Below are 26,184 nucleotides of genomic sequence, written 5' to 3'. Positions count from 1 at the left end.
TAAACCAACCTATCTATTTGTTTGTTTTTGAATTTCGCACAAACCTACTCGAGGGCTATCTGTCCTAGCCGCCCCTAATTTAGCAGGGTAAGACTAGAGGGAAGGCAACTAGTCATCACCACCCACCGCCAACTCTTGGGTTACTCTTTTACTATCGAATAGTGGGATTGACCGTCACATTATAACGCCCCCACGGCTGAAAGGACGATCATGTTTGGCGCGACGGGGATGAGAACCCGCGACCCGTAGATTACGAGTCGCACGCATTAACACGCTTGGCCATGCCGGGCCTCAGTGCCGCTGGAAACATCTAAGCAAATGAATGAATTCGGTGTTCTATAGTGACTAATTTTAATATGGGAAATAACTTTAAATTACTTTTGTAACTTCTCCCTTAAGAATTCCTCAATCCGCTATTCAAATTTTATTCATAGTTACATAAATCTGTCTCATCTGAAAGAATTTTGTTATATTTTATTTGACATTTTAAAGCGCACTCTCCAGATCTTATTTAAACCATATTATCGTCATTATTATTTCAAAACATAAAACTTTTCCAACCATATCTGTTCGTAGAAACAATATACAATAAGTTGTTATTAATTCATAAACCTTATCGACTGCCAAGGTACGACATCGACTTAAATATTGATGGACTTTTTTTTGTATCGCACGAATATATATGTGTTGTGCAAGTATTAGGAGTTCAGCCTCCAGTTCTGCTTATCGATTTCTATGAACAGTAGCGCATAAGAATTGTGCGTGTTTTATGTTAACAAAAACTGGCTGGTGTATATTTCGATGTAAGCACTAATAGTATAAAATTCCATAAGATTTGTTTTTCCGAAACCTTCTGAAGATATTTTTCTTCAAACGTTTGAATAAACGTCGTCAGAATCAGATCGACCGAAACAAGATGGTGGCTCTGTAGTGATATCACCATGGAGACTGGTAAACACTGCTAAAACGGAAGATGTGTTGAAAAAGAGAAGTGCTACACGATTCTGGTTTGTCACCCACTGAATGATGGTTAACTGGCTCTCGCTTTGAATTTAACAACAGTAATGATCTACAACAGGGACTCCAAGGCTGAGGAACGCAGAAATGTGTCAAAATGGCTCTAAAAAACGTATAAAAACAAACATTCAGTACCTCATGGTTGGGGCATCGATCAGGATGTGGATTGCTTTAATGAGAGAAAATAAATGGACGGTTTTAGACTTAAAACATGGCCAGTGCAGACCCTCATTGGTAATCGAATACTTCTGACATCAGTTAGAAAGTAGCTTTAGTGAAAACAAACAAAAACTTAGCTGATTTACAACAAAATTCGGAGATTGTAAAGTAACAATGAAAGAACTATTAGAATACGTTTTTGGTCGTTGCTATCATACATTTAAAGGTTGAGGAAGATTTAGAAATTATTGGTTATGTTCTGAAATGAATTCTGGATGACCAGTATTGCAACACCAAAACAAAACATTTCTTCTTCAAAATTTCACGAACTTTGTGTTGGTATACACACAGAAACTAAAAATATAAACTTGAAGCAAATAACTCAAACTCACAGAGTATATTGATTGCTACCACTCTTGAAGGAACCGGGTCATCAAAGGAGTATTTCTTTTGAAGTTTAGTAAGTGTGTTTATGTGTAACAAACGTCTTTCCTTTTTTTATTTTCTCGGCATAGTGTACTAAATCTAAACTTTTCTCGAAAAACAAAACCTTGATATTACGATTGGTGAAACACATCACGTAAAAGAACAAGGAGCTGACACCTAAAATAAATTGTCATATACTTTTTCAGTACAATAGAACTCCATTTATTGTCAATGTAAAATTAATTCAAAGTATTTGTCGACTTCTGATTATTATTGAAACAAAATTGTTTATAATAAAGAGTTGTGGTTCTCGTATGAATCATTTAATTTTTTGTCTAAGGATTTTGTTTTATCATTATTATTACTTTGTAAACCTGACGATGACCGAAGAAGGTCGAAACGTTGTTCGTTCTTCCATGTAAAATATTTTCTCAACCCAAACGAGCCGTTTTTGCATATAAATTTCTCAACAAGTGGGTTTCTCGACATCACTGATTACTATTATGATACACAAACCTACACAAAAGGCTATCCGTGCTCTGCCCGCCACGGGTATCGAAACCCGGATTTACTGATTTTTGGGGCTTTACACCAAGGCCCAACTGAAAAGATTTTCAGTTTAGATATATGTTAAAATAATAAACTTAGCACCGGTGATTGTTTGTCATACTTTAGCTGTAAGCACTGAATATTAGTTTTATTAAGGTTTATTTAAATCGTGTTTTTTTTTTTAATTGTATACTATATTTATCCTTTACTCTGTTAAACTGTAAGGGCTACCAAAACTGAATTTCTTTTTAGTTACTCTGTTAAACTGTAAGGGCTACCAAAACTGAATTTCTTTTCAGTTACTCTGTTAAACTGTAAGGGCTACCAAACCTAAATTTCTTTTTAGTCATGGCGTCTTCAGAGTCGTTGCACTTGCTACACAATGCTCTCTCGAACGAGGATTTTATGTAGTAACAAACAGAAATAACTAGGACGTTCGCATGTGCTAACGACAACATACCAGTAGTTTGCCTTGAACCAGTAAAATCACTTGGCGATTATTAAATTACAATTTTTTTGTCGTCTTATGCATTCAGTTACAAAAGTTTCGACTTTCAATGACACGCGCCCTCAAGACCTAAATTATTTGTCAGAAACCCAGCGAAAATTCTTTGGGCTTATGATACTAAACATCAAGTTCCAATATCCGTGATGGGAACAGCATCAGAAATAGTCTATTGTGTAGTTGTGTGCTTAAAAACACACAAATAAACATGCACTGACCTGGCCCAATGTGTTCAGACTGTGAATGCGAGGTTTATTGTTTTTATTTTGGTCAGCGAAACGTTGCTTAACAAAACACGCGATTTTCACTTTGGTGAAAAAAAATAAAAGTGACAGTAAGGTTCCACTATTCGTTAGCCAATAGGTGGCAACAGCTACTGCTGATTAGCCGTATTTCCTCCAGAACGTTGAGTATTTGTCGTCAGTTGGCAGAAGCTTTGTGAATAATGTATCTTGAACCCTTACTGTCAGATTACTTCCATCGATTATGGAAATAAATGAGTTTCGTATGCTGTTTGTTTTATACCTGTCCGATGCTCAGTGACACATACAACTTGCGAGATCAGCATAATTAATCTTGTTTTATGTTTTTGATGGTTTTCAAGCACACTGAATCACTGACTGACACTGATTATTGAACTGATTCATTCATTAATGATTACTGATATTCATATCCTACTCTTTTATTTCTCTAATTATTACAGAAAGCTTCTCCTTTCTTGACGTTAACGAAATTTTTATATCTTAATGTCACGCGCCCTCAAGCAAACATTGATATTAAAGCTTACAGCAGTGTATATTCGCGTGTTAGAGCAAATGAATATTTTATTTTACTTATGAGTTGGGGATTGCCATGGAATAACCCAGCGTTTTTTGTTGTTGGTTTCCTCTGGCTTGTTAACATATTAATCTCTTACACAGGTCTGCGAATTTAAACGTCATAGAAGCTGTTTTGGTTTTATTAACTGACTTTCCATAATTCAGTTAAGAAGAATTCGAAAATACTATTCTTATTTTTATCTTTCTATCGTTTAAAGAATTTGTACGAATATGGAAGAGAGAAACTCTTACTTAAGTCAAATATACAAGAAATGTAACAAAAATATAACAGAATATGTTTGGGTAATTTCATAACCTCTTGTTTTAGTGAAGAATAAACAATATTGAAAAGAAAATATAAATGTCAAAGTTCAGCATAAACAAAAACTATCCAGAAATGATACGCCATGCGCCTGTTAACCGTTTGTATACTAGAGGTATGTTTCTCGTGGGCCCTAAAACGATCAATAAGACACTCACGTCGTGGTTGACTAGAGAAATCTATAGCCCGCAGTTGTCAGCATTTTAAGCATTTATTGACGCGATTTCAATTTAAACAATTCACTTGTATAAAAGTATATATATATATATATGACGTTTGTGAACATTCTGTATGTATTGAGAGATTTGTAGATTCAGTATACATGGATTACTATTGAAGATACAAAACTCTCAAGGCAATAAAACCGTCGCAGGTCTGTGTGTGTGTATAAGTGTATAATTATGGAATTACAACACTAGAAACAGGGTTTCGATACCCATCGTGGGCAGAGCACAGATAGATCTTACGTAGTTTTGTGCTTAATTACAAACAAATATATATATATAATTAGTTTAATTTTGTAGACAATGAAAAATTATTACATGTAGAAATTAAAAGCACAGCTACTAAACAAATATCCAACACCAGAGCACAAAACATAGAGTAGGTCGTTATGTAATGCGCCCCCTGGTATTTTTATCAACTCACAGTCTAAATTGAGTGTTTCCACGCTGCTAAATTGTCACTAAATGTGTTATAATGTAATAAATTGATACCTATTATCGTACCATTTTCTTTTCTCAAATGATTAACCCCTTGAAACATTATTTTAAAATAACTCGCTCACTTTGGGATCGAATCCTGCAATTCGTATCGAGTATTAAGAGACAGTAGGAGAAAAGCATCTTGTTCCCCGCTGGTACAACGCTAAAATCAGAGGTTCGATTTCCCTCGGTGGACTTAGTAGATATCCCGATGTGGCTTTGTTATAAGAAACCACACACACAGAAAAAACATTTATAATTATACGTACAATTTTTGTATTGTAAAATGACACAAATATAGAACACCGAGTTTATGTGTCTTGTCGTTATTAAAAGTGCAATGGCGGAACACAACTTTTATGTTTTCTCTGATATTAAACAGTTACAAATCATTGAAAGAAGTACAACCCACCTTTCTCTTCTCAGAAAGAAAAATATAATCCATAAAGTTTTATAAATTGAAAAATTTATAAGTTCAGATTTATTTCTTTTCTTTAAGCCACATAGCAATCAGAACTTACATAGTTCGTTTCTTCTAGTTATCGATCTAATCACAAGTAAACTGAATTTCCTGTCTTTCGTATAGTCTTAACGAAATTTTTTGCGACAGATTTTAGGGTAAAAAGTCATTTCGTAAACGTAATTCCGTGGTTTGAGTTTGTGGGAGAGCATGCGTTACTTTGATCTGATTGGTCTTTGTGAAAGCTTATGTGGAGTTACGTTTTGAAAGTGGTCACTAACCCTTAAACGGCGGCCGTCATCAATTGTTGCTGCTACCTGCATCATTTCCATTGTTTAAGGGTTAAAGAGACACAAGTATCACAGGTAACCTTACACACACTATCAGGCATGGTCTGGTGATCAGGCATCTCGACTGTCAACCTGTAATTTACAGGTTTGAATCCCATCAACAAACATGTTAACCATTTCAATTGTAGGGGTGTTGTAATGAGATGGTCAGTCCCACTAATCGACGGTGAAGATAGCCCAAAAGTTGGCGGTGGGTGGTATTGACGAGCTGCCTTTCTTCTAGTCTATCACTGCTAAATTAGCAAAGATAGTTTTCGTGTAGCTTCGTGTGGTTTCGTAATTGTTTACTCTAGCGCGTGCTAATTGAAAGTGTAACCTCTAGTTTAGTTTTATACTGTATTTACGTGGAAGCGTTTAAAAAGCATTCACAATTATAATTTTAAGAAATATTCGTGTTATATCCGAACTTGGTATCATTATAATACGACCCCGCATGGCATGGTGATTAGGGGCGCCCGACTCGCAATCTAAGAATCATGGATTCGAATCCCCGTCACACCAAACACGCTTGCCCTTTCAGCCGTGGAAGCCATTATAAAGTGATGGCCATTCCTTTGGTAAAAAGGTAGCCCAAGAGTTGGCGGGATGTAGTGATGACTATCTGCCTTCCCTCTAGCCTTACACTGCTAAATTAAGGACGGTTAGAGCAGACAGTCCTCGTGTAGCTTTGCGCGAAATTCAAAATATTTGTAATACAGCTTTGCTAAAATGTGTGTGGAACGTGTCTCCACAAGCTTTGCAATTTATCAAACACAACCTCTCACAAGACAAGACCAAATCTCATTATCCAAACTAGCTGTCATCTTTATTTATGTGCGTTTAATCTTAAGACTTCATTAACTCTTTTTTAGTAAAGTTCTAATGTTATCTTCAACGTTCATCATGTTGGTGTTACATTACAACGTTATCTGTGTAATGCGAAGAAAAAACTTTTGTATGGCTAAAAGTGGTTGTACAATTGAAAACAAATTACATTTAACATCCTTTAGGTGTATAACTCGATTATCACAATAAGCTTAGAAAACCTGGAAGAAGTCTTTAATGATAGATCTTAATTCGCATGAAATCTTCAAATATTTCTTGGAATTATTGTTAATGTCTAAGTCACTCTAACGAGACACTTTAGTTTATGGCGTTGACATTATGAACATTAAAAAAGCCGCTTTTTACATAATATATCGAAGCTGGTTTACTATGTATTGTTTGAGAGATTTGTTTCTGTATAGAATCTACTCGGTGTCCCCTGATAGTACAGCGGTATATCTCCGGATTTACAACGCTAAAATCAGAGGTTCGATTTCCATCGGCGGGCTCAGCAGATAGCCTGATGTGGCTTTGCTCTAAGAAGACACATACACTGAAACTACTCGAAAATGAACCCTTGAAGGCAGTTTGCTTTTATAAGGAAACCAACACTGCAAGAAGAGACATTGAGTGTTGCTGTGTATATTATTTTAAAATAAAAAGGAAAAAAATATTTAAAGGAAAACATTTGTTAGCTGCTATTTCAGCTATTTTGGTTTTGTAAGGAACAAAATATGTTGAAAATACTTTATTGAATATATATATATATATATACGTGAACACCAACTACTGATGCATGTATGTGGCAGCTAATGTCGTATTTGACTTTTGTTACTGTGTTGTTGGCAAGGTAAGAACATTTTAACAGTGTCCTACTTTTTAATTTATTGAATGGTAAAAAATTGCTTTCAATAAAAAGACACAGAGGACGCTTTAATATTCACAGAATAAAAATGATTGAATCACTTGGTTTAGGATATTAAAATTTAACTGGCATCTGTAATTCTGGTTTATTTCACGACACAAAAATACGTTTAGACTGGCTTTTACTTACTAATCTTATTTAGTTTTTTGGAAAATAAATGAGTGCTCATTGTTTCCTATTGTATTTTTTTGGAAACAAAAAGTGTTCAATGACTTAGAATGTAATTTAGCTATTACTTTCGTTCATTTTCATAGAAGAAAAGAACGTCACTGGACCTAGATTAATTTAATTTACATTATGAAAGGCCTGGCATGGCCTAGCGGCTCTTAATCCGAGGGTCGTGGGTTCGCGCCCGCGTCGCGCCAAACATGCTTGCCCTTTCAGTCGTGGAGGCGTTATAATGTGACGGTCAATCCCATTAATCGTTGGTAAAAGAGTAGCCCAAGAGTTGGCGGTGGGTGGTGATGACTAGCTGCCTTCACTCTAGTCTTACACTGCTAAATTAGGGACGGCTCGGTGCAGTGGGCTAACAACCTACTCATTTAAATGGTGATAACTAACTAACTAATATTATGAAAAAATAATGTTTTTGAGTTTGTTTTGGCTTCCATTTTTTAATGTCGTTAATTTTATTTTTATAAATGTTCCTTTGGTATAAATACACTGGTTTTTATTTACTATAGCCGATTACGTAAAACAAAGACCCTGGTTGGTTTATATTGGTTTCTGTATGATGTTTTATTTTATTTTACGGAAAACAAAATTATATTCCAGAGTGTTAACTTATCTCTATTTGTTGTCCTCCGATGGGACAGCGTTAAGTATTCGGATTTACAATGCTGAAATTAGCGGTTCGATTCCTCTCGGTGGACACAGCAGATAACTGGATATGGCTTTGTTATAAGAAAAAACACACATACACCCTTTGTTTTTCTGGTATATTTTATGGATATCAAAGAGAACATATTTTTTTGATGAAACTAATGCTGGATTTCGATTAGTTTTCACTTGTTATTTTTGTTTCTTTTATGGAAAGAAAATGTTACTGGATTTAGACTAACTTCTATTTATTATTCGAGTGTATTTTATTCAAAGAAAATAAAGTTTCTTGGCTTAGTTAGACTGGCTTCTATGCACTAATCCCATTAACATTCTGGGAAAATGAATGTTCATTGGTCTAGAGCTGCTTTTGTTTATTTATTATTATTCTATTTGATGGAAAGCAAAGAATGTTACTGGATGTAGACTGGCTTCTTTTTACTATTATTGTTTACCTTCTGTGAGACACTAAAGTTATTGGATTTATAGTTTTGGTTTGGTGTTATTGTTTATTTGATGGAAGTAAAGGGTTGTTACTTGGTTTATGATACTTTCTATCTATTGTTCCGATACATTTTGTGGAGACAAAAAGAGTGTTTAGGTGGTCTACGATGTCATTTAATGACATTCTTGCCCATAGGCAGCTGACGTTGCGTAACATCTTTCTGATGATTAATGAACGTTGATTTTATGAATTTAATTACAGTAATAATTTCGCTGATGTACTGAAACAGTAGTGTGCTATTGGATTTGTGTTGAAAACAATGCGAACTATCGATTGTATTATTTCAGAATGTTTCATATTAGAAACAATATTGTTTATTTGTTTGTTTTCGAATTTCGCGCAAAGCTACACAAAGGCTATCTGCGCTAGCCGTCCCTAATTTAGCAGTGTAAGGCTAAAGGGAAGGCAGCTAGCCATCACCACACACCGCCAACTCTTCGGCTACTCTTTTACCAACGAATGGTGGGAATTACCGTCACATTATAACGCTCACACTGCTGAAAGAGCAAGCATGTTTGATGTGACGGGGATTCGAACCCGCGACCCTCGGATTACGAGTCGAACGCCTTAAACTCACCTGACCATGCCGTACCAACAACATTGTTTGTAATGAAAAGCATAACATGATGTTATGATGCATAACTCGTGTCTGATTCCTCTCGCTTCCTTTTGCAGCTTCCGTTATCTAGGATTTCGCATAGGGGATTTGTCATCCACAAAACTCTGTAGTGTAACTCTCTTTATGTATATTACTACACACGCCCTTTTGGAATATTCCAGTTTCGTACACAAAGGCATCACCTCCTAGTGGTTGATGTTTGTTCTGTATTACACGCCATAATAGAAGTGACTGTTATTAGTCGCTCAGCTGTACATGTTTCATAATGAAATTTTTTTTTTATAAAAGAGGATTAACGTGAGAAAATCTCATCAGCGTGTATCCTGATCTAACCAGAAACGTTTGTGTCCAATCGAAGCGTTACTTCCTCTTTACAGATATAACCAACTCCACACCTATCCTGAGGAAGTTTGTTACATACCCGAGTTTTCTTTCTTTCTTTAACTCAGTTTATAATATTGTTACTGTTGAGTAATTCAGTTATATATTTAGTCGGAGGTTCTTTCTGCATCAGATATCCATTTCTCACTCGCTTTTATGGATGTTTATCAATAATCGCATCTTGTAATGATCTTCACGAATTTCACGATGATGTGTGTTAGTAACTGACTTTGTGCAACAATTTGTTTGTTTTGGATTTCGCGCAAAGCTACCCGAAGTTTATCTGCGCTAGCCGTCCCTAATTTAGCAGTGTAAGACTAGAGGGAAAGCAGCTAGTCACCACCATCTACTACCAACTCTTGGACTACTCTTTTACCAACGAATAGTGGGATTGACCGTCACATTATAAAGCTCCCACGACTGAAAGGGCAGCATGTTTGGTGCGACGGGGATTCGAAGCTGCGACCCTCAGATTACTAGTCGAGCGCCTTAACAACCTGGCCATGCGGGTCCTTGTGCAATGGTTCTTAGCCATAATTCATTTTAAAACTGCGTCATTTAAGGATATCCCAGAGTAGGTTTATTTTTATTAAAGCACTTGTGCGACACACCTATGTATAAGTGCTTACTCCTTGTATAGAATTTCGAACATATTTATATGTCAAAAATAGCCTATAGCTCTTGTAGTTTTTTGTTGTTTTTGTATTATAATGGACTGTGCAGTTAACTAGAGTATAAATGTGGGTTTTGATATAAACCTCAATAAAGAAATTTAGACTATAGATTTGTTAGTAATCGAATCATTATCCGAAAAAAACGAAGTCTTATCACAAAATAAAATAACGTTAAGGTAAAAAGCATGTCCATAGAACGTTTCGGGATAACAAGGATTCTATAATTAGTATAAAAATCAAGTCTGTTGAACGTTTCGGGATGATAAGTATTCCATAATTAGTATGAAAAAACACGTCTATTGAGCATTTCGGGATGATAAGTATTCCATAATTAGTATAAAAAACACGTCGATTGAGCATTTCGGGATGATAAGGATTCCATAATTAGTACGAAAAAACACGTCGATTGAACGTTTCGGGACGACAAGGGTTCCATAATTAGTATAAAAAACACGTCGATTGAGCATTTCGGGATGATAAGTATTCCATAATTAGTATAAAAACACGTCGATTGAGCATTTCGGGATGATAAGGATTCCATAATTAGTACGAAAAAACACGTCGATTGAACGTTTCGGGACGACAAGGGTTCCATAATTAGTATAAAAAACGTGTTTATTGAACGTTACGGAATGAGAAGGATTCCATAATTAGTAGTATGCTGGAACGAAAACAAATACAACTTCAGTAAGAAAGCTTTGCTTTTGCGTGTTTGTTTTCATAAACAACCGTCATGAAATATTGACCGATACAGAGATACTCCATTGTTTTGTTTGTTGTTCTACGGATGCAAAAGCGCCATCTGCTCTATTCGTCAGTTTTGAGAATAATCACTCGTATAACGAAACAACAGCTGTAAAGTGCGTTGTGTGATTTTATGACAACGGGTGCGAACCATAAACCTTCGGATAACATTTCAACACTTTAAAAACATTTGAAATGAAATATATTTGAATGACGAATATTAATCATTTATCTCTAAAGGGAGAGGGGGAGAATAATACAAAAAGTAGAAGAAACTTTGTTTGTTTTTGAATTTCGTGCAAAGCTACACGAGGACTTTTGCGCTAGCCGTCCCTAATTTAGCAGTGTAAGACTAGAGGGAAGGTAGCTAGTTATCATCACCCACCGCAAACTGTTGGGCTACTCTTTTACCAACGAATAGTGGGATTGATCGTCACATTATAACGCCCCCACAGCTGAAAGGACTAATATATTTGGTGTGGCGGGGATACGAACCCGCGACCCTCAGAATTACGAGTCAACTGCCTTACCCACCTAGCTATGCCGGATCTCCACTAGGTGCGATTTGCATTATGATACAATGAAGCGTGTGCGGTTTGGTGCGCTCAGATTGAGTAAAATCAGACTTGTGAAACATTGTTCGTAAAGCAGACCGATTCTCAATTATTCAGTCAAGCGGAAGAAGAAGACATGCTCTTTATTTATAAGGTTTACTTACATATCGGTGTTCGATACGTATATGTGATCTGTTTATATACGTATACATTCTTCTTTAATTTTCGTACACTAGTTACGTCAATGAAATAATTATTTATTTTATAAGTTCGTCAATAGTATTATTTCTCCTGGAGAAACTTCAGTTGATATTTTTAACCATTAAGATGTCTGAAAGTAACCTGTAGTTTCATTATTTTACAGTATATATTTTAACTGTACTTGTATTTTACACTTTTGGTAAAACTGCTAAAGCTGTATATCTCCGTCCATAATTTGGAATTTTTGGCCGGAGAAGTATGTGTGTGTGTTTTATTATAGCAAAACCACATTGGGCTATCTGCTGAGTCCACCGAAAGGAATCGAATCCCTGATTTTAGCGTCGTAAATCCGAAGACTTACAGCTGTACCAGGCTGATGAATTGACTGTTATTCTTATCACACCGTCCGGCGTGTCCAGGTGGTTAGGAAGGTTGATTCGTAATCCGAAAGTTGGGGGTTCGAATCCCATCACACCAAACATCCGTGGGGGCGTTATAATATTACGGTCAATCACACTATTCGTTGGTTAAATAGTTTCTCAAAAGTTGTTGGTGATGACTCGCTGTCTTCTCTCTGGTCTTACACTGCTTAATTAGAGACGGCTGGCGCAAATAGCCCTCTTGTATCTTTGCGCAAAATTCCAACCAAACCTTTAGTTTTTTTTTCTAAAGGTGATCTAATTAGAATAACTAAAACTCTTAAGCAGGTTTATTTACAAATATCAAATAGATAACTGAACAGAAATGCATAAATTATAGTCACTGCTTACTAACAGTTATACATACAGTAACCGAGCGGGTATTGAAAAAACAAAACGAAAACAGGAAAGTAATTTATGGTGTTAATAATCTATTAAAGTAACTTAGGGTGTTAATAATCTATTAAAGTAACTTAGGGTGTTAATAATCTATTAAAGTAACATGGGTGTTAATAATCTATTAAAGTAATTTATGGTGTTAATAATCTATTAAAGTAATTTATTGTGTTAATAATCTATTAAAGCAACTTAGGGTGTTAATAATCTGTTAAAGTAATTTATGGTGTTAATAATCTATTAAAGTAATTTATTGTGTTAATAATCTATTAAAGTAATTTATGGTGTTAATAATCTATTAAAGCAATTTATTGTGTTAATAATCTATTAAAGTAATTTATGGTGTTAATAATCTATTAAAGTAATTTATTGTGTTAATAATCTATTAAAGTAACTTAGGGTGTTAATAATCTATTAAAGTAACTTAGGGTGTTAATAATCTATTAAAGTAATTTATGGTGTTAATAATCTATTAAAGTAATTTATTGTGTTAATAATCTATTAAAGTAATTTATGGTGTTAATAATGTATTAAAGTAATTTATGGTGTTACTAATCTATTAAAGTAACTTAGGGTGTTAATAATTTATTAAAGTAACTTAGGGTGTTAATAATCTATTAAAGTAATTTATGGTGTTAATAATCTATTAAAGTAATTTATTGTGTTGATAATCTATTAAAGTAATTTATTGTGTTAATAATCTATTACAGTAATTTATGGTGTTAATAATTTATTAAAGTAACTTAGGGTGTTAATAATCTATTAAAGCAACTTAGGGTGTTAATAATCTATTAAAGTAACTTAGGGTGTTAATAATCTATTAAAGTAACTTAGGGTGTTAATAATCTTACTAAAGCAACTTAGGGTGTTAATAATCTTACTAAAGCAACTTAGGGTGTTAATAATTTACTAAAGCAACTTAGGGTGTTAATAATCTACTAAAGCAACTTAGGGTGTTAATAATCTATTAAAGTAATTTATGGTGTTAATAATCTATTAAAGTAATTTATGGTGTTAATAATCTATTAAAGTAATTTATTGTGTTGATAATCTATTAAAGTAATTTATTGTGTTAATAATCTATTACAGTAATTTATGGTGTTAATAATCTATTAAAGTAATTTATTGTGTTGATAATCTATTAAAGTAATTTATTGTGTTAATAATCTATTACAGTAATTCATGGTGTTAATAATTTATTAAAGTAACTTAGGGTGTTAATAATCTATTAAAGCAACTTAGGGTGTTAATAATCTATTAAAGTAACTTAGGGTGTTAATAATCTATTAAAGTAACTCAGGGTGTTAATAATCTTACTAAAGCAACTTAGGGTGTTAATAATCTACTAAAGCAACTTAGGGTGTTAATAATCTACTAAAGCAACTTAGGGTGTTAATAATCTATTAAAGTAATTTATGGTGTTAATAATCTATTAAAGTAATTTATTGTGTTAATAATCTATTAAAGTAATTTATGGTGTTAATAATCTATTAAAGTAACTTAGGGTGTTAATAATCTATTAAAGCAACTTAGGGTGTTAATAATCTATTAAAGTAATTTATGGTGTTAATAATCTATTAAAGTAACTTGGGTGTTAATAATCTATTAAAGTAATTTATGTTGTTAATAATCTATTAAAGTAACATAGGTGTTAATTAGCTATTAAAGTAACTTAGGGTGTTAATAATCTATTAAAGTAATTTATGGTGTTAATAATCTATTAAAGTAACTTAGGGTGTTAATAATCTATTAAAGCAACTTAGGGTGTTAATAATCTATTAAAGTAATTTATGGTGTTAATAATCTATTAAAGTAATTTTTGTTGTTAATAATCTATTAAAGTAAACACGTCTGTGAATATAAAACAAGCTCATTGATATTCAAACAATTGCATAATATATTCAAACAGAGTCTTAAATACAAAGTAAAAACTTTACTCAATCTAATTAAATGTACCAAAGACTACAGTTAGTTAAATTCTTGATGACGAGAAACCCACTTGGAATAAAAACGTATCTCAGAATGGCTGGTATGGGTATTAACACACATGTGTTCTGAAATATGTTACTTTAATATGTTCTGAGATACAGTTAGTTAAATTGTTAAGAATATGACATATCAAAAAGTCTTAATGTGTGTAGAGAATCGATTAATGTTTTTAAGAGATATTGTGCAACTTGTTTCTTTGGTAATATGCTACAGAAGCAAAATAAACAAATCTTGGGGAATTTTTTCGTCATTAAAGTTGTTTGGGGTAACCTAAACATGATACAAAGTGTTCAGTTAACAACTCAGGCGATACGAGACCGAGTTGATATCGACGTTATACGTAAAGCAGTTATAAGTATTAATAAATAATAACAATGAGAATAGCTGTTTTCAACAATGTTGAACGTATTTTGTTTTTGACGTTTCAGGTACCAAAATATTTCCACACAATAACACATACACACGTGACATGAATGTTCATCAAGAGATCTAAAATAGGTCAATTTCATTACTAAAACCTTTAATAGAGAACTATAATATTTTAAAGGAAACGAATAGACGACACGATTCTAACATTAAACACTGGATAGGATTATTTAGGTTAAAACTAAAAATAAAAAGAAGTACCTCAAACTAACGTAGCTTCATGTGCATCAATAACGAATAATTCATTTTGGCTAAAACCGAACTAACTTGAAACTGATGCATGCATATTCGTGTGTTTTAACATATAATTAAGAGAATTATTTTGGCTAGAAAGGGAAGTAAGTTAAACAAATGCATCAATAACGGAGAGAGTTATTTTGGCTGGAAAAAAAGCGAAATAAGTGTCCGAAGAGTTGAAAGAATTATTTTGGACAAAAGAAAGAGGCCTGAGTTTCATCATGTTTTCTCGTCACACAAAGAATTGTCTAGATTAACTTGTACTTGCAACAGAATACCTAAGCCCTAAAGGCCGTAAAACTTTATGAACGTCTATTTCGTTTTTCGTTTACATTAACCAACGATTTTTAGAATACACAATAACGTAGTGTGTGTGTATGTTTGGTTTGTTTTGAATATCGCGCAAAGCTACTCGATGGCTATCTGCGCTGGCCATCCCTAATTTAACAGTGTAAGATTAGAGGGAAGGCAACTGGTCATCACCACCGACCGCCAAATCTTGGGCTACTCTTTTTACGAACTAATAGTGGGATTGATTGTCACATTATAACGTCCCCATGGCTCATTGGTTTGGTTTGTTTTGAATTTTGCGCAAAGCTACACGAGGGCTATCTGCGCTAGCCGTCCCTAATTTAGCAGTGTAAGACTTACCGCAAACTCTTGGGCTACTCTTTTACCAACAAATAGTGGAATTGACCATAATATTATAACGCTTCCACGGCTGAAAGGGCGAGCACGTTTGGTGCGACGGGGATTCAAAGCTGCGCCTCTCAGATTACGAATCGAGTGTCTTAACCACCTGGCCATTCCGTGCCTAGTATTTGTGTACATATCTTCATGTTTATCAATGTAATTGTAAAACAACGCATGAAAGTTGGTCGTTTTGCGAAGGATCAAAAGTTTGTGACATCTACGACAGCTCATTGTGTATTGTTGTGCTAAAACAAATTGTTTTGTTTTTTTTTGTTTTTTGGAATTTCGCACAAAGCTACTCGAGGGCTATCTGTGCTAGCCGTCCCTAATTTAGCAGTGTAAGACTAGAGGGAAGGCAGCTAGTCATCACCACCCACCGCCAACTCTTGAACTACTCTTTTACCAACGAATAGTGGGATTGATCGTCACATTATACACCCCCACGGCTGGGAGGGCGAGCATGTTTAGCGCGACGCGGGCGCTCCTAAAACAAATAACCAAGTTAGTAAAATACTAACTAAGTTTGGTAGTTAACAACTACTTGCGTGTCTTTTTTAAATAGTTCATAGAAAAACATTATTAATTACTAGGTAATCGAATGACAAGTCTATATTGTTCGAGGTTTAGCCCTATTGTGGAAATCTGGAATTCAGAGGTGGTTCGAATCCTTGATATAACACAAAATATTCCGAGCATTTTAAGCTGTGGGTGCGTTATAAATTTGTTTAGGTTTTGTTTTTCCATACACTAGGTGTAATATACCATTTTCAAATTTTGGTTATCACATTCCATGGGATCTCGAGTTACCTTATCTCATACTTATTTCCGGAACATGCGTTTTACGAATATTTTTGAATTTGCCCTGTGGCAGGCGTCAGTTTACTTGAATACCACACAGTAACAGCGTAGCACAACAGCTATAACCTTGACGAAGTATTGGTTAGCATGTTAAGGTTATTGTGCATTTATTTAGTGAATAATAAGTGAGGTTCAGATGCTTGAAGATTTTTTTCTATCTGTTTTTCGTGGAGTTTTATCAGTAAAGATTTGTCACAGTGAACTGAACAGTAAAACTTTGTTTCAAGTATTAAATTTTCATGTATCGTTGAAGTACAGAATGTTCACCGAAAATACATGTATACCATTTTGCTTTAACTCCTGTATTTCTCTGTTCTTGTTTTTTTCTGTTTTACTTACGTATTGATGGCCACATATACCAGCTGATCAAAGTATTGGACAATTTGCAAGGTTGTTTTTACTTTTTTCTTGTAATCTGCCTCCTCAATTAGATTATCGAGCATTCCCTAAGTATCTGCAAATGGAATAGTCCTAGCTTTGCCAGAGTTCACACTCGCCCAAGGCAGTAGACTATAGTAGTCTTTCCTCCCCAACCCCCATATAGTTTAAGCGTGACTGGGACTGTAACCTTGGCCGGGATAATATGCTGTGGCCATTGTACCGTTCGAGCTAACAGACTGAGTAACTTTAGTGTTCATGGTGAAGAACAGTGTTTTGTAGTTGAAGCATATATTGTAGGTCTAGTTTTAAGGCCTGAAAGGTCGTCAGTTTCATCCGTGGCTGACTTGAGAGTTTGGAGTTCAAATATTTCTCATTGTAAGGTATTTCACCTTATTATTATATCCCAAATTAATGGTTAATGTTATGTGTATTCATATTGTTCGATGTCAATATGAAGTAAAAGTAGTTTCATTGTGAATGGTGGAAAATGTACACAAAGAAAATGGATGTAATCTGAATAGCTTGATTAGAACTTTATCCAAGCTCGAAAAATTCCGAAGTTATTAAATTTCGTTTACTTGTTCCATGTTTAAACTTGAAAGGAAAATAAATATCCATTTGATGTAAAAATAATGTATCTATATGGAATATTAATAATAAAGTCCTTAAACAGTGTTTTACCGTGGCACTTGGGTAAACTCTGATATCTATGGCTTTAACTCCATATAGTAACAGTTAAAAAAAAACATTCTGGCATGTTGTTAGATATTACAGGAGGTGCACGCGAATTGTGAGTGATGTTATAAACATTAATTTATTGCTAGTAATAAGTAAGACTGCTTTAAGTTGTTTTAATAATAGGGGTTTCCGATAAATTATGATTTCAATATTAATATATAACGAAGAAATATTACTGTTATAAAACCTCATAACTTTTTACCCTATAGTTTTCTATCTGGGGGAGAAACTTTCCCCACTCGACATTTGTAACTGGGGCCATTTTTACCAGCGTTCCTTTGATAGCGTATTTCAAGTATTTGTTCTATGCTTAATTGACAGTACTGTATTCAGCTGTTTCAGGGAAGAATTTTCTCACACTGAATGCAAAGTATACCAGCAACTTGGATCGAAAATAATATTTAACACAACATTGTTTTTATGTCATGTAGAAGATTGATGTTTTGTATTTTTTTTCTAAATGTTCGATAAGTTTCTCATTTTAACGAATAGAAAAGAAAAACAAAGCGAGGGATGGATAAATATAAACAACATCCTTTGTTCTCTTTCTATTGTGGTCTGTTATCAGCCTTTTTTTTTTTTGTTCTTCTCAGGACCTGGTATGTACAGGTGGTTAAGGCACTCGGCTCGTAATCCGAGGGTCGCGGGTTCGAATGCCCGTCACACCAAACATGATCGCCCTTTCAGCCGTGGGGGCGTTATAATGTTATGGTCAATCCCACTATTCGTTTGTAAAATGGTAGCCCAAGAGTTGGCGGTGGGTGGTGATGCCTAGCTGTCTTCCCTTACAGTTTTACACTGCAAAATTTGGGACGGCTAGTGCAGATAGCCCTCGTGTAGCTTGGCACGAAACTCAAAAACAAACTTTCTTCTACTTTTTGTGTCAATTCTACCCCCTCTCCCTTTAAACATAAAATGTTTAATATTCGTCATTCAAATATATTTCATTTTAAGTGTTTTTAAACTTGTTTTTATAGCAGCTTGTGAAAACTACTTTTCAAGTTTTAAAAATGAACGGAATCGTTCTCTCGGATAGCAACCACAATCATAGGCAAATAATCAAAGCGAGGGAATTTACGATCGCTGTGTCATGAGGTTTGTGTGTGTGTGTGTGTGTGTGTGTGAACCGTGACATAGCAGCTCGTTTGTACAATTATGATTTAAAACACGTGTGATTTGGTAAAGAAGTTTCTTACTTACAAAACGCACGTGAATTTCATACGTTTTTTTTTTTTAAAGCTCTGTATTCCCGAAAACTCGCATTTCTTTAGGTAAGGACTAGCACTATTTTGTTTCTAGTTTTTTACGTAACATTTCGCATTTTCAAATATTATCTGTTACTCGTATAGCCAGTGTGTTTCTGTGAAATATAAGAAAGATATTGATTATTAAAAAAACGTGTGTCAAGAAGTCGCTGATGAAGGTTTGTAAGAACCTCTTTACGTCACACGTTATAGCTTGTATCCTGGGATCCTTTCAAATAGATCAGCATGTTTTCATTGTTTTAATTTATTTGTTAAGCATTTTTCGTTTATTCCGAATAATATATTTTATTTTGAATTTTTTTTATACTGAAATGTGTGTTGTAAAATAAGTTACTGATTTTCGATCGGATAACCAACATCTCAGTGTGTTCCTAAATCCCGTCTTGTCAACATTCTGTGCCCCAGTGCGCATGCGTATGACGTAAAACAGGCTGTATTTTTTTGTGCTCTGAAAGATTAGTATTAGCGTGAGATAATTATCATAAATTACGTAATCGTTCTTCCATTTCCTCTCGAGTAATTTAATTGGTCAAGTTAATGGACTTGCTCATCTTTGTCTTTTTTTTCTTTTTTAAAAAAATACACAAATAACAGGAATATATGAACATTTTGGGCGAAACACAGCTGGTTTTTCCATCGCTATTTTAAAAATTTCAGAGAAGGTACGAAGTAAAATTGAGCAGATATACGAAACTTTATACTTTTCTAGCTTTACCCAACTAACGAAGAGTTATATTACAGTTAACAATATATATTTACACACACACACACACACACACACACACACACACACACACATGGACGTTTTATAACCAAACTTTTCCAGTGTGAATTTGATAGCCTTTAGTTTCAGACCCTGGCTTTAAATACCACAACTGTATATATTTTGTCGAATTTCGAAACTGTCTACTCTAATGCAACTGTGGATAAAACTGATGGTTGGATAAGATTGAAATTTAAAAACACTGAAACCTAGTTTTTTTTCATTTAACCATTTACCTTGAGCTACTTAGGTATTATAACTGTTCAGGACAACTGTTGTGAAGTATCTTTCATTGTACAATCGGCATTTAGATAGAGGTTCTAACGAAGAGACCCGAGATACTGTAGTTAAACACCGCCTCGTTCATTTGTTTAATACAGTGATGTTAAACTTAAAAAAAAAAAATTATGAAAGCTTTACTGTAGTTAAATGATTTTATAAATTACTGCAATCGATTTTTCATCAACGACGAGAGATACTAAGCGATTTCTAATTGTTTTGAAAGTAGCCGTACTCGGATAGATTGGTTTAAAAATGTAGGAATAACCATTTTGTTTCTACAATCGAATTTCTTTTTTAGGAGGCCGCTTTCACAAAGACCCTGCAGCATCGGAAACTAATTTAAAACACTTTAACTGACAAATCGATACGGTACCTAATCAGGCAAAACAAGTTTACTTAGGTTTACAACGTACGTGCATTTGTTTCGTTAATGTTAAGATTATAATATACTCATAACATTAGGCTTAACTAGAAAAATGATTTTTGTATTTGTTGTTTTGTTTTTTTTTTAACTGACAAACAGAATACACTTCTTAGAATTTTGATAAACGTCATAGTATTTAACACTCCTACGAAAAGACGTTTCTAGTCCTGATTTCTCCAAGCCCGTTCCCCTGGCTGTGGTTTTGCTAGATAGTAGATAGGGACAGTGGGAATCTCGTTAATCCATTCATTAATGGATTTAAATGGCAATTTCAGTTAAATACAAAATTATTAGCCTAATATTAATAACCTTTCAAGTTGCTCTGGGGCCTATTAGGCCCCACTTTTCGTAGGAGTGTTAACATACATTTCACTTTAATTTAGCGCCAAAAGTACCGAAGGTTGAAAAAGACACACACAAAATTTATAAAAGCATGTTTAGAAATTGGTGCTGAATTTGCTCTAAAATTAGAATATTGCGAAAAAAGTATTGGGCAAGCATTGACTTTTGTATTATAGTAAAAAGCCTTGTGAAAATAAAATTATCAAAGTTCAAATAAAGATATCGATAATCGTGACACCTATTATCTTATTCAAGTTGCTATTGCATAAAAAATAAGTTAAAATAGTAATAGTCGTAACTTGTAATTCTGACGCTCGCGTGTAAAACTTAAGTATATTGGCTAATGATTAAAAAACATTAAATTTCTATTTTCCAAACTGTAAACACGTTAGGTAGTTGACAAAAATTCATTTTGAGAAGATGTCCATTCTTGCATTTATAAATTGGAAGAACTTTCTAAGGAAAGGAGTAATGGGTTATGGATCTTGAAGTTAATCTGTATTTAGAAGCATGCAAATACGATATTCTGAATTGTAGAATGTCAGTATGATATAAATGTACTCGAATGTGCTGTGTGGTACTGAAGGTTTATTTAATTTGGTTAGGAAAACAAACACTAGACGGGAGTTGGTCAACCCCCGGCACGCGCGTCTTCGAATGGCACGCAAGACGGAAATTTACTGTGGCACAGTAAATTTTGTAACATCCACAAATGCATTAACTGTTACTAAAGCGTGTTTATCTTATATTCGTAATGTTGGTTTAACTTGTTTGAATTTTCCGTTCTAGGAATTTTGGTATGAATACGTTTTTCGGATCAGGGATTGGCACTTGTTGAAAATAAGAACTTGAAAATTACCACACCTTTATTTACATAGTTGCTTCTATTTTTTTGTTACTGCTCTTGACGGAGGGCTTTTATGTCTAGTTCTCAGAGGTAAAACTTCTGGGTACATACCTGGAAGACAAAAAAAAAGTGTAAAATACGTAGAAAAGCATTTTTCATAATTCGTAAACTGTATCTTTACTGATATAAATACGTTATTGGTATGTAGTGAGCTTCTAGTAAATGTTGATTATTTCTTAAAGAAAATAAAAGGCTTTCGGATGTTATTTTCATTTAAGCTTAGCCTGTGAGGCCTGCTGCTACAGCGAAGCATAGCATGAATGTGACACGGAAATATCTGCATGATTACAATCCACTCTTTTTTTCCATATCGATTTGTACAGCAGATGTCTGGCATCTGGCAACGAGGGTGTTTTTCCACCCTTTGCTACATGTGGTGTACGTGTGACCTGTATCACTGGGTTGGCTCGAATTTGTTCAAGTATTTGACAGATTCGAGCCTTTGTACTTTGCAAATATTTCGACTAAAGATTAGTTAAACATTCTTGGGTGAAAAACAGCAGAGGTGGTTGACCTTCATTGTCGTGGTGGATACGAACTCTGAACTTTCTGCATTCCGCTGAAATTAAGCAACGTTGAAGCAGATTGGAGTTTTGCATCGTGCCCTATTTTGTAATGCAGTATGTTGATACTTTTTGTACAGTAAAGAAAGAACGTTTTAAAAAAGGAAGTAAATGGAGCGATGGCTGGTATCAGTCCTTGAAAAACAACAGACAGTGTATTAGAATGTTAACGAATAGAACAAGATAAACCCAGTTGTGGTTGAATTAACATTTAACAATATTTTTGATTGGGATAAACAAATGCCATTCCCACTATCTTGTTTGTATTGTTTTTGAAGGATTGAAATAAACCATCCTTTCACTTCCCTTTTTTTAAATTATTTTTTCTTGTTTGCTTGTTGTATTTAGACACAGGAAGGTTGTATTTATAACTAAGTTCTAAATACAATGAGTCTTCAACCGATATTTATTGTTTATATGTTATTGGCTGGTAGTTCTTGTTTCACCCTGTATTTAAGCTGTTTAAAGGAACACTATATTACTGTAAAAACAAAGCAAAAAACAAACAAACTTCAAGGGTTAATGATAACATTGTTCAGACTAGAATTATGATTATTTTTCAGTTACTACTATTTATTAATAGTACTTATAAAAGCGGATACTCCATTTAAAATGTCACTTCGGTGAAATTGGTTGACACCATTGTTTTGGTTGTTTAGTTATCATGTAATAAAAAAGAAACACAAGAAAGATAAACAAGAAATTCAAACTTTATGTTGTGATATTTACAAACATTACCAGAACATGTGACTCGGTCATTATATAGATACTGTGATAAAACGAAACTGTATATAATATTGTAAAGTTCTGATAACCTATTGGGGAAATATTTAAAGTACCACTTCAGTGAACAATCCGAGCCATCCCTACTTAGACAGTGCTGCCACCTGCCTGATCCAACTTTTCATAGCAATGGTGCTTACAACATGTCCTTATAGTAGTAACCAGGCAATATGTTTGTTACTCTGTTTGAACATTTTCGAAATTACTTTCAGGATTGAAAATAAGTTATTTATTGGCATACATTTTTTATCTAAAGACTTAGCTGTTAAATATTTTTTCTACAGGAATCATTTTGTCAAATAAATCGTGTGAAGGCCCTTAACTTTTAAAGCTTCCTTTGAAAACTAACCACAGGTATCTGAAGAAATGTTTTAAGTTATTAACGTTCATTTTCTGCTATATTGCAATGTTTATTAAAAATTTCACACGATCATACCTGTATTAGTAGTAGCTATCCTTACAGTGTCAGATCCAAACTAGTTTGGGACTAAATTGTACGTGATTTTAAACATGAGGGTTTATGGTTCTCATAAACACACTCCACTCTTTGGGATTGTTGGTGCGCTATTATAGTAACGCTTGAATCCCACGGTTTAGTCGGATAAGTGCAATCTGGAGTTCACGGGTTCATCAGCCGTGGCGGCGTTATAATGTTACGGTGAATCCCATTGTTCGTTGTAAAAGAGTTGCCCAAAAGTTGGCGGTGAGTGGTGTTAAATAACTTCTTTCCTTCAGATTTATCACTGCTAACTTATGGAGGGTTATTGCACATATCGTTTAAGTAACTTTGCTCGAAATTCAAATCAAACTAATCAGAGAAGATTAACCCAAGAACTTGAAACGAATGCTATTGATAAGCTGTTCTTCCTTCTAATCTATTAGTTCAAAATTAGGAACTATGGGCGGAAAAGCCCTTGTGTAGTTTTGCGCGAAAATTCTAAAACGAATAAACAATCCAAACCAACATGTTGGTGTCTAAGATCTGTAATATTACTCTGGCAAATCCTTAACAGCGTTAGTTTAGAACGTGTGATGATCACATAGGATTTAACTGGTTGAAGATTGCCAACTTTCCACTTCAACAGATACATTATTTGTGGATTTTCATTTCTCTTGTTTCCAGTGTCCTACAACTTCTATTCATGCATGTAAAACACGAACAATGCATTTCCAGATATACACCCTTTAATCTGTCTCGTTTGTCATTTTCCCAGAGACTTAAAACAAACTCACTCAGGTGAAAGTAACATTGATGAATCACTAATGAGTAATTTGTTTATTGACTGATTCTTAAGATGGCACTAGTGGTTGAAGTCGTGCGATACATTCGATTGGCGACATCGTAATTAAACTATATCATGCAGTTTGAGCTGACAGTGTGATTACTAAAATAAAAAGGAAGCTGTTCCAGTGAATAATAAGGCCGCGTGGGGAAGTTTGGAAAATTATCAGTTGTTACATTGTTCGGTTCAAAGTAAGGTTAAACTATTTTCAAATTAAATTCGCCCATTTTTGTTGCTACAATACTGAAGTTTTATTATTGGGAATTGTCAAATTTATGTTTAAAACTTTCTATATTATCGTTAGGTATGGTAGTGTTTAATAATAAAGAATATCATAAAACAAAATGGCGGCCATAAAAAGGTGCCCGTTTAAAACCACCTGGCTCGACATGGCCAAGCGTATTAAGGCGTGCGACTCGTAATCTGAGGGTCGCGGATTCGCATCCCTGTCGCGCCAAACATGCTCGCCCTTTCAGTCGTGGGGGCGTTATAATGTTACGGTCCATTAAAAATGGAATTACCACTATTCGTTGGTAAAAGAGTAGCCCAAGAGTTGGCGGTTGGTGATGATGACTAGCTGCCTTCCCTCTAGTCTTACACTGCGAAATTAAGGACGACTAGCACAGATAGCCCTCGAGTAGCTTTGTGCGAAATTCAAAAATAAAGAAACAATTAAAACCACCTTCACAACACCTGAATACTAACAATTACTATTCCACAGTATTAGTTGAACAACACTAAAGCTTACTGTACTATAAAGTCACCTAAATCGCTATATGGGTGTTTATGGAATGAATCAAAATTTCGCTATTTCAACGAATTTTCATCTAAGTTAGAATACGACCTTCCCAGACAAGTGCGCAGAAAAAATAAACATTATAGTTATATTTCTTTCACAGGACTCTTCCATCTGGTTTCCCAATTATTTCTTTCTTGTACCGAAAAGGTTACTAAGATATAAAATGGACGTTGCGTTACTTTGGGTGAATATAATTAGATTGGAGGGTAGGTTCGTAAAGATATCCTGATGAGTAAAACCGAATCTGAGTGTACGCACGTCCCACTTTGGTATCGCTGGCGCACAAAAATATAGGTAATAAAAAGGAAAGAAACGTGTGTAATAACAAAATCTCTAATTTTATGAAGCTAAGTAGAGAACAATACGCAGTTTAACCTAGCTAGCCTTAGTTATATAGAAAGTTTTAATACTACAGAACGTATTGAAAGAATAAAGACAAAAACTGTGTTAGTTAAAACGTAAAAAATAAAATAATCCTTATGTTAGCTAAGACTAGCACGCATATTGAGCTGAAGGAAGCTATAAAAAAATCATTACGTCTTTTTTTGCGGCAGATATTTTGAAGTGTTCAATCAAATGGAATGTTTTTAGACGCGGCATACATGCTTGAACAATTGATTTTTTTTTTTAAGTACACTCTTTCATCTCGAAGCTCCGTCATCTCTTGACCGATTTGAGATCTGATTACAGTTTTTGACTCGGGAGGTCAGACCTTTTGATGTATTTGACCGTTCCCGAGGTCTCCGAGATTAATTTTCGTTAATCCTGTTTAAAAGAAGTTCGATTTGAAGGTACGATGCTACTCTTACCTGTATAATAGATTATCTATTCGTTATCTATATAATCTATTATCTCGTAGCTCCGTCATCTTTTGAGCGATTTGAGATCTAATTACAGTTTTTGACTCGGGAGGTCAGACCTTTTGACGTATTTAACGATTCCCGAGGCCTTTGAGATTTATTTACTATAATTTTGCTTTAACGAATTTCAATTGCCACGGATATTGACGATTCCCACCTCTTTTCTTACGTATGTACAATTGTGGCCTTGGATTGGTTTGTTGGTTTGGTGTTTTATGGCGCAGAGTAACTGGGATATCT

General features: G+C 34.3%; 1 protein-coding gene across 14 annotated transcripts in view; it reads left to right on the top strand.

Annotated features, from left to right (window-relative positions):
• The window catches only part of LOC143248781 (catenin delta-2-like), a 120,573-nt gene that overhangs the window by 24,748 nt on the left and 69,641 nt on the right, over nt 1–26,184 (top strand). Inside the window, exon 1 of one of the 14 annotated variants that reach the window (XM_076497490.1) lies at nt 1,458–1,636. The exons of 10 other annotated variants lie outside the window; for them this stretch is intronic. The gene's annotated coding sequence lies outside the window, so the exon portion shown is untranslated. Of the gene's footprint in view, nt 1–1,457; nt 1,637–17,084; nt 17,316–26,184 lie in introns of those variants that run through there. 3 more of the 14 variants (XM_076497501.1, XM_076497491.1, XM_076497487.1) reach the window with 3 other exon arrangements.

This window comes from Tachypleus tridentatus, chromosome 4, assembly GCF_004210375.1.
Source record: "Tachypleus tridentatus isolate NWPU-2018 chromosome 4, ASM421037v1, whole genome shotgun sequence".
Lineage (NCBI taxonomy): Eukaryota > Metazoa > Arthropoda > Merostomata > Xiphosura > Limulidae > Tachypleus > Tachypleus tridentatus.
Note: the sequence above shows the minus strand (reverse complement) of the source record. Positions and strands in the feature narration are given on the sequence as shown.